The sequence below is a fragment of the Dipodomys merriami genome, unplaced genomic scaffold, assembly GCF_024711535.1.
Source record: "Dipodomys merriami isolate MVZ:Mamm:240054 unplaced genomic scaffold, mDipMer1.0.p SCAF_49, whole genome shotgun sequence".
NCBI classification, from domain to species: domain Eukaryota; kingdom Metazoa; phylum Chordata; class Mammalia; order Rodentia; family Heteromyidae; genus Dipodomys; species Dipodomys merriami.
Window position 1 is genome coordinate 10,842,472 of NW_027206057.1, and position 9,575 is coordinate 10,852,046.

The window sequence follows — 9,575 nt, forward strand, 5'->3', positions numbered from 1 at the left end:
CCTCAATCCTCAGATCTCAGCCTCCTGAGTAGCTAGGATTATAAGCACGTCCGGCTGGCCTAGAGACTCTTATCTCCAATTAACCAACAGAAAACTGGAAGTGGGGGCTGGGAAGGTGGCTCAATGGTAGAGTGCTTGCCTTGCTTGCATGAAGCCCTGGGTTCAGTTGCTCAGCACCACATAAGTAGATAAAGCAGTAAGTGGCGCTGTGGCTCAAGTGGTAGAGTGCTAGCCTTGAGCTGAAGAGCTGAGGGACAGAGCCCAGGCCCAGAGTTCAATCCCCACAACTAACAAAAAAATCTTGGGAAAATTCCATACTACTTAGCAAGTATTTTGGAGAGATGAGAACAATATTAAATATATCTGCACATATACATAGAACTTGAGAATGAGTCACATTTCTATAGAGTTGACCAATCTTTTGTGTGTGTGTGCCAGTCCAGGGGCTTAAACTCAGGGCCTGGGCTCTGTCCTTGAGCTTCCTTTGCTCAAGGCTAGTACTCTACCACCTTGAGCCACAGCTCTACTTCTGGCTCATTCAGTTTTTATGGAAATAAGAGTGTCACAAACTCTCCTATCCGGGGTTGGCTTTGAATGGTTACAGGCATGAGCCAGCTTATGTTGATCAATCTTGGCATGTCCTTTTCTTGTCTAATAGTTTAATGAATCTTTAGTTATTAGGAACTAGAAGCAAATCAGATTATATCAATTTTAATGGGGAAATAAGACATTTAGTTTTAGAAATAATTATTGGCAGAACAGGACATTTTTTGTTGGTGGTGATGACAATGATAGTTTTTAGAACAAACTAGTGATTTAACAACAGAGCTATAAAGCCAGATACCCATGGTTCATGCCTGTAATCCTAGATACTCAGGAGACTGAGATCTGAAGATCACAGTTTAAAGCCAGCCTGGGCAGGAAAATGTATGACCCTTTTAGCTCCAATTAACCACCAGACTGTCAGAAGTGGAGCTGTGGCTCAAGTGGTAGACAGCTAAAAATAATAATAATAAATAATATCAGTGAGAGCCCAGGCCTGAATTCAAGCCTACACACACACACACACACACACACACACACACACACACACACACACACACACACTGGGAATGATAACCCATTGATGTAATCCCAGTTACTCAAGAGGTGGAAATCAGCAGATAGAGATAAGGAAGATAGAGATTTGAGGCCAATCTAGGCAAAGAGGTAGCGAAACTCTATTTTAACAAACAAACTGGGCATGGCGGGGCATGTCTGTGATTTCAGCTATATGGGAAAAAGAGGTAGTAAGGTCAGTAGTTCAAGAATGGCACAGTAAAAATGAGAGAGCCTATCTGAAAAACAATCAACAGCTAAAAGGACTGGAGGTATGGCTAAAATGACGAGTGCAAAGATTTTCTTTATGTGCTGATTACTGGGCTACATTAACCAGGGGAGGACTTTTATCCATAACATGTATTCTATTATAGATTGTGCAGTTATGAGCCATAATGTCAAACGTTAGCTGGATACAGGCTGAATTGCATCACACCAAACATTTACTGATAACTATTTTAACAAAGGAGTCTTTCAAGCAAAGCAAACCCACCTGTTTCTAACTCAGTTGGTTTACTCCCTTGTGCTACCTTTCAGGAACTAACCCTGTTCAAGAACATCTTTTTATGCTCTCCTTTAAGATTTCAATACTTTGCAATAAACGGCAGTGGTCTAATAAACAGCTACCCCACCTCCTCAAGCCTTCAAGACTTGTTTGATTCAAGCTCCGAATGAGACATTTACACAATCAGACTCTACAAGAGAGTCTGGAGCAAATTGTGAAGCAAGCCATTGAACCTTCAGACAATTCAGATGTAATCCTTTCTTCTCTCCTTGATAGGATCAAATGGAAATTGCAAAGGTTTACATGCAATCCCTCTGTTAAACTGACCTTTTCAGATCAAGAGAAACAAAGGTGACAAGATAGGAACGTGACTTTAGACAGAGGGCCATCCTGCCCGGGGACAGCCGGGCTATAGGGATTACATCAACAGATCTTGATAGCTTTCTTTTAGAACTAGAAAGGATGGCAGAAAACCGAAAGCTGATTTACTGAAAAGGCTCAGAATCTTCCTTTCTTCTCTGGTATTACACAAGTTACTCATGCCAATTTGCAAAGCTGCACATTATTATTTTAATTATCTGCAGTCCTTCAAGCATGACGCCGGACAGTAAAACATTTCAAGGGGCATTTGATGGCTACCAATTCCGGTGGAACAAATGAACCCAAAGAATCAGACGTTAATATAGTTTGGGGACACGTTTTTGGGTTTGGTATCTTGGATCGTCCCCCTCTTAACCTAGGAGCTGACTGTCCTATGACATCACACAGATAAATTGGAATCAGGTTCTGGAAAAGGTTTTTATTTGGTGAACAAAACACTGCACAAAGAATTGCCCTGCCTTCTGAAGCTCTCTTTTAGTACGTTCTTCCTTGCTAAAAACTTTCCTTTTCTTCAAGCTTCCCCTTTCTGGGAGAGGAAAAAGCCTTAGTCAAAATCTCCTCCTGAACAGAATATTAATATCAGGCAAGGGAATGTCATAAAATTCTGCTACGATGGGCCACGTGGGAATCCTTTCCAACACTCTTCATTTCTCCTAATGCTCCTTCAAGCATCCTTCCCCCTGCGGAGTCACAGCCTGGTGCCACAAACCTCCCACAAAGCACTGGGCTGGAGTGCTGAGGAACCCCACCTTGGGCTGCAGATTCCACCCACAGCCTTGGGTGTGCCTGCCTAAACTGCTCTTTCCTCAGAGCCACTTGATGGAATGGAAACTTGAAACATTCTTCGGATGTTCCTAGCACTTAAATCATTCTCTAAATGAATTTGAAAGAAAGAAAAAAAAGAGGTTGAGAAACATTTTTTAAGTGAAAGTAGAGGAAAAAAAGTTGGGGATTGCTCAGCTCCTGAGGCTCATGCCTTTACTCCTAGCCACTCAGGAAGCTAAGATCTGAGGATCTGCCTGCCCAGGCAGAAAAAAAGTCCCTGAGACTCATCTCCAATTAACCAGCAAAAAAAAGTGGAGGTGTGGCTCAAGTGGTAAAGCACCAGCCCTGAGCTAAGAAACCAAAAGGGAGACCCTAACGGAGGCCATGAGGTAAAGCTACAGACCAGTACCAACACACACACACACACGCACACACACACACACACACACGATAGAGAAAAAAATTAAAAAACTTTCTTTAAATGAACCAGCCCCACATAATATCCAAAGGAGCCATTTTTTTTTAGAGGTATGCCAATCTCTAAAGTCTTTGATTTCTCAACATTTCTCCCTTCACTCCTTACAGGGCAAAGCGATGTGGATTCATTCAACCAAAGTAAACTGAGGTTAATTTAATTTTGAGGATCTCTCCACATGCCTTCAGACAAATGGAGACACTCTAGATTGGGAAATGGAAGCTAGAAATCCCTGTGTTCCCATAAACCCAGGCCTTGGAGAACAGGCTCACTGCCTGAGGGAAAAAAAAAGAAGGCAGTAATGAGGACCCCCTCACCCCGTTCAGATAAGTAAGGATAAATAACAAGAAGAGCAGAGGCCCTTTTACTTAACAAATGCTTGCTCTCATGCCCTCTGAGGTCCACCCTCCCAGGGACCAGCTGTGAGGCTGACATAGCTTGCTCTGGCCCTGGAGAGCTGGGCCTGCCCGAGCCCCGGTCTCTGTGGAATGGCAGACAGCTGAGTCAAGGCCTGGGCACAAGCCTTCAAAGGTAAGTTAAGCAAACTGCTGCGTTTTCCTAAGCAAAGAGTGCACACATGCACGAGTACTTGATTGAAGACAAATTTCTGTAAACATTTCCTCCTGAGCAAACGTGCAGACTTTAAGATAGCTTTTTCCCATAGAGAGGGGGAGAGGGGGAGAGATGAATGGAGACAATTACACTCACTGGTTTGCTTTGTGAGGTCATCATGTTTCATTATGTGCCAGAAGTAATAACGTACACACTGAGCCAGTTAAGTCTTCCAATATGAACACCAGGGAGCCTGCAGCTCAATCTCCTATTAGAATTCTGGTCCTTTCTATACCAGAGACCAGATTTTGCTGACAATGGCTGAGGATAGTTTCCATGCTCTTAAGAACCACCCTTCCTCTAAAGCAGAGATGGCCTGGGCTTTCTCCACAGAAGCTATCCAGTGGATTCCTCACTAAGTATGTCTGCAGTGTGTCCAGTATCTTCTGAGGCCCCTGGGGAAATTGTGTCCTTGAGAAGTTCACAGTTAGTAGGGGAGCCAGGAGCCAAGGCTGCTTACAGGGTGGCTCCTGAACCTGGGCCATGGTTGCTAGGCAGCTGGTTCAGAACAGTTACTCAAGTCAGGAAGTCAAGTCCTGCTTTTAGCTCTGCCCCTTGACATGTGAGAAAAGTCACTTGTCTCAGGATCCTCTGCCCACAATGTAATACATATAATTAGAGAATTGCTTAACATTTCTTCTGTAATGAGTTGCAGTGGCATTTGCCAGGCTACAGTTTAATGGTTCAAACTGAAAAAGGAACACAATTCTATTCCCAAGTCTTCTTGAGTACCCTTTCCTTTCCCAAAAGTCTTACAGGTCGCTAGGTATACTTCTTTTGTGACCTCCAAAATGTCATTCACAAATTCAGTATTTCCTGAGAGAATGAGCAAGTGACTCAAGAAACACTGGCTCAGGGCTGGGAAGGTGGCTTAGTGGTAGAGTGCTTGTTTAACAGCATGAAGCCCTGGGTTCAATTCCTCAGTACCAGATAAACAGAAAGTCTGGAAGTGGAGCTGTGGCTCAAGTGGTAGAGTACTAACCTTGAGAACAGAGAGACTCAGGGACAGTGTCCAGGCCCTGAGTTTAAGGCCAGGACCAGGAAAAAGAAAAAAGAAAGAAACACTGGCTCTCCTACTACAATGTTTGGCACTTTAGAAAGATCTGTGCAGAGTAATTTTATACATGGCATTCTTATTAAATATTACCGAGGGAAAAAAAAAGAACTGTGTTCTTCACTGTCCTGGGCATCTGTTAGTTTTTTTGACTACTCAGCCTCCTTTCCCCTTTTTCTAGTCAAAACTCCTGGCTTTGGACGTCGGTGCGGGGGGGGGGGGGGGGGGGGGAGGGAAGGGGGGGAAGGAGAAGGATTGGGATTGGGGGGGAGGGGGGAGGCTGGGAAGGGATGTGAAGGGTAAACACAGGAGGAGGCTGCAATGCTTGGTAAGAAATGTACGCATTATCCTGCCCATGTAATTGTAACTCCTCTGTACAGTATGTTCACAAATAAAATTAAATTAAATTAAAAAAAAAAAAACTCCTGGCTTTGGGTAACCATCACTCCCTGTGAAACACAATCATGAATATGGACATATATACATATAAATGTGTGTCTGTGTATGTGTGTATAATGTATATGTGTGTGTGTATGTATGTGTGTGTGTGTGTTCTGCACTAGAAACATAACATTGGTATTTCACTCTTAAGTGTGGTCAGAGGTCAACCTAGACTATACAGCATCCTGAAGAGATTCTTCATTGGCTTATGATTCCTGTATTTTTCTGCTTTTCCTTTATTTCTGTGACCTACATGTAGATCTTTAGAGTAAATACCGTTTTGCTTAAATGAATTAGAGTTGACTTCTATTGTTTGCAATTGAAATATTCTAACTGCCACCCACATATACCTTCAGAATACCTTCTGAAGGTTATTAAACTGAAAGAAATTTTTTAAAAATAGAAATTTTAGAGCTAAAAGAAGTCTCCAAGCAGGGTAATAGCACACACCTGTAAATCTTGGGAGGCTGAAGCAGGATTGTGGGTTTGAGGTGAACCAGGGATATAATAGCAAAGTCTTGGAGTTTGGAGCAATGTAGAGTGAGAGTTTAGTTTTTTGTTTTAACATATCCATTAACTGTACAAAGGATTTCATTGTGGTACTTCTATTCATGGATTTAATGTCCTTTGAGCAAATTTACCCCATTACTCTTTTTTTGTGTATGTGTAGGTTGTAGGGCTTGAATTCATGGCCTGGGTGCTGTTCCTGAGCTCTTTTGCTCAAAACTAGTACTATACCACTTTGAGCTACCACACCTTTAAAAAAATTTTTTTTGTCTCTAAAATCTATTCAGTTCTCTGTTTCCCAGACAGGCTCAGAGAAATGAAGGGACTTAACCAAAATCCTAATATTGGTTGGTTAAAGTCATGTCTCCAAAAGACCTGGCTCCCTGTCTAGGAGCCCTAGAAGACTGTTTTCTGTCCTTAGATATTCTCACTAGAGCTTATTGCCTAGGACTGCTTTTCATGCTACCATGGGAGAGTTGAGTAGCTGCCATAGGGGACATAGAGTCCATTAACCCTGAAATATTTGCTATCTGGCTTTTACTGAAAAAGTTTGCCAACACCTGCCATACCCCATAAATAGATGAACAAGGATGACCCAGTAAAACTGTATTCACAGACATTGAATTTTTAATTTTATTTCTTAAGGTATTCTTTTTTGATTTTTTCCCCCAAATAATTAAAAATGTAAAAACTGACTGGGCACCAATGGCACATACCTGGAATCCTAGCTTCTCAGGAAGCTGAGATCTGAGGATCATGGTTCAAAGCCAGCCAGAGCAGGAAAGTCTGTGAGATTCTTATCTCCAATTACCCACCAGAAAGCCAGAAGTGTAGCAGTAGCTCAAGTGGTAGCATGCTAGCCTTGAGCAAAAAAGGTCAGAGACAGCTCCCTAGTCCTGAGTTCAAGCCTAGGACTGGCAAAAAACAAAAACAAAAAAATAGTTCTTAGATTATACACAACCAAAAAACAGTAGGCTGTATTGAGATTACAGGATACAGTCCACCCATCCCTACTTTAATCCAGTTAGAGTATCTATTTCCAATGAAATAAAACCAAATACAATAACTTCATCATACATTTTATTGATCATTTTACTGTATGTGAGGCATAGTATAATAACATACATCCCTAATCCCTTCCCCAAAGAGTCTCAATCTAGTTAGAGACTCAAGGGCTTCCACAATAATAGCCACCATTCATTACAATGTGCGAAGGGCCTTGCTCTTTAGACAGTTATCGCATTTACGCTGCATTTTGGGGGGGGGGGGGGAGGGGTCCAGTCGTGGGGCCTGAACTCTGGGCCTGGGCGCTGTCCCTCAGCTCTTCAGCTCAAGGCTAGCGCTCTACCACGAGCCACAGCGCCACTTCCGGCTTTTTTATTTTTGCTTATGTGGTGCTGAGGAATCGAACCCAGGGTCTCATGCATGCAAGGCAAGCGCTCTACCACTGAGCCACCTTCCCAGCCCCTTACTCTGCATTTAACAACACCTTGAAATGACTTATTCCCATGCGAACCAGTGAGGAAAATAAGGCTCAGAGAAATCACGCAGCTGACCCAAAGTCACATAGCTAGCAAAAAAGAAAGATTTGAGCCCTGACTATGAAGTTGGAAGACCCAAAGTCTAAGCCAAGTGAGCCTTCCCTGTGTAGATCCCACCCACATTGTAATGCCTGCTGGTCATCCTTAGCCCTCTCCTCCCTAGTCCTCAACAGACAGGAAGCTCACTGATAACTGATTCAGCCTTCCATGCCAGGCTTTGAGCATCTCAACCACCATAACTCTTCCATAACTCCTTCTCCTTCTTGTAGACACTCGCAGCACCTCATGTCTGGTTTACCTTGCCTGACAGAGGGTTTTGATCCTCATTTAACATCTGTGTGTTCTTGCTGCCAAGAGGCACTATCAGTATCAGGAATGGACAGATCCCTCTGCCTCTTTGGTAACCCTCAGGAACAAACACACAGTAATCTTGAAGTTGAAACAACTAGCAAAAGGATGAGGTAAAAGGAGAAAATAGGCAGCCAAAGATGTAAGCAAGAACTGAAACATGGGCCTTTCTTGTCTACCATCCATGATCACACCATGGCCAGCATGCAGGTTTTTGTCAAAACCCTCAGGGGAAGACCGCCACGCTTGAGGGGGAACCCTGAGATACTACACAAAATGTAAAGGTCAAGATTCAGGATAAGGAAGGAATTCCTCCTGATCAGCAAAGACTGATCTTTGATGGTAAGCAGCTGGAAAATGGATGTACCTGATCTGACTACAACATGCAAAAGGAGTCCACTCTTCATCTAGTGTTAAGATTTCATGGCAAAACAACAACAAAAAAAAGAAGTGTTATACTACTTCCAAGAAGAACAAGCGGAAGAGAAAGAAACTAAGCTGGCTGTCCTGAAATACTATACCATGGATGAAAATGGCAAAATAAAGCTGCCATCATTGAGAGTGCCCTTCAGATGAATGTGGTGCTGGAGTTTTATGGCTAGCCACTTTGACAGACATTATTATGGCAAGTGATGTCGAACTTACTGTTTCAACAAACTGGATGACAGTGATTATATATGAATTAATAAAAGGCATACACTTAAAAAAAAAAAAAAAAGAACTGAACCATGGCAGGTGCTACTGGCTCACACCTATAAGCCTAACCACTCAAGAAACTGAAATTAAGAATCAAAGCCAGACCAGACAGACAAAAATCCAAGAGACTATTTCCAATTAGCAAGCAAAAAGACAGAACTGGAGGCATGGCTCAAGTGGTAGAGTACCAACTGTGAGCAAAAAAAAAAAAAAAGTTAGGCCTGGGAATAAAGCCCAATCCCAGCAAAGAAGAAGAAAGAGGAGGGGGGTGGGGATCAAAACATCATCTTCTTCTGCAAATGAGTAAAACAATAGAAGCACAAAAGACCAGTTCTCAAAATAAAACACATCTGGGAAATGCTTGAAGTAATAAAAGAGGGAGAAAAGGATTAAAGCAACTATAAATAAAAGTCATCATCTGCATCTGAAAGAAGAGCCTCCTCCCTCACTCCCCCCCCAAAAAAAAAGTAGAACAGGAAAAATAGTTAACAAAATGAAATAGAAAATTTCCACCAAACTCAACAAACACTTGAATATGCGGGCTTAAAAGGTCCATTCTAACCTAAAATTTGATGTAAAACCATCAATAAGATTTCAAGAGTAAAGGAAGAATTCTCCAAGCATTCCAAAAGAAAATCCAGGATGGGATTTTCTACACCTAGTTTCATCCTTCTAAATAACAACATTCAATGTAGAAAATGACCTACAAGATTCTGAGAGAAAGCAAAACACTCAAGGACACTATATGTAGAAAGTAGATGTTTATAGGGAGAAGGAACAGCCAGACATTCTCAACTATGGAAGAAATTGGGGAACACAGGACCCATGAGACCTTTCCAGTGAGGTAGACAAGAGAAGAATCTACTTGACAAATATGGCCATTCAAGAAATTGACCAAGCCGGCCCCAGTGGTTCACTCTTGTAATCCTAGCCACTCACGAAGCTGAGATCTAAGGATTGTGGTTCAAAGCTAGCCCAGGCAGGAAAGTCTGTGAGACTCTTATCTCCAATAAACTACTCAAAAGAAGCTGGAATTGGCATTGTGGCTCAAGTGGTAGAGTACTAGCCCAGAGCACAAAGAGGCTCAGTGACTGTTCAGGTTCTGAGTCAAACCCCAGGAGCAGCAAAAAGAAAGGAAAGAAAGAAAAAAAA

At 42.4% G+C, this 9,575-nt stretch overlaps 1 pseudogene; it reads left to right on the plus strand.

Moving 5' to 3' along the window:
- Window positions 1–7,931: 7,931 nt before the first annotated feature.
- On the plus strand, window positions 7,932–8,408 carry LOC138809285 (ubiquitin-ribosomal protein eS31 fusion protein-like; annotated as a pseudogene).
- Window positions 8,409–9,575: the final 1,167 nt, after the last annotated feature.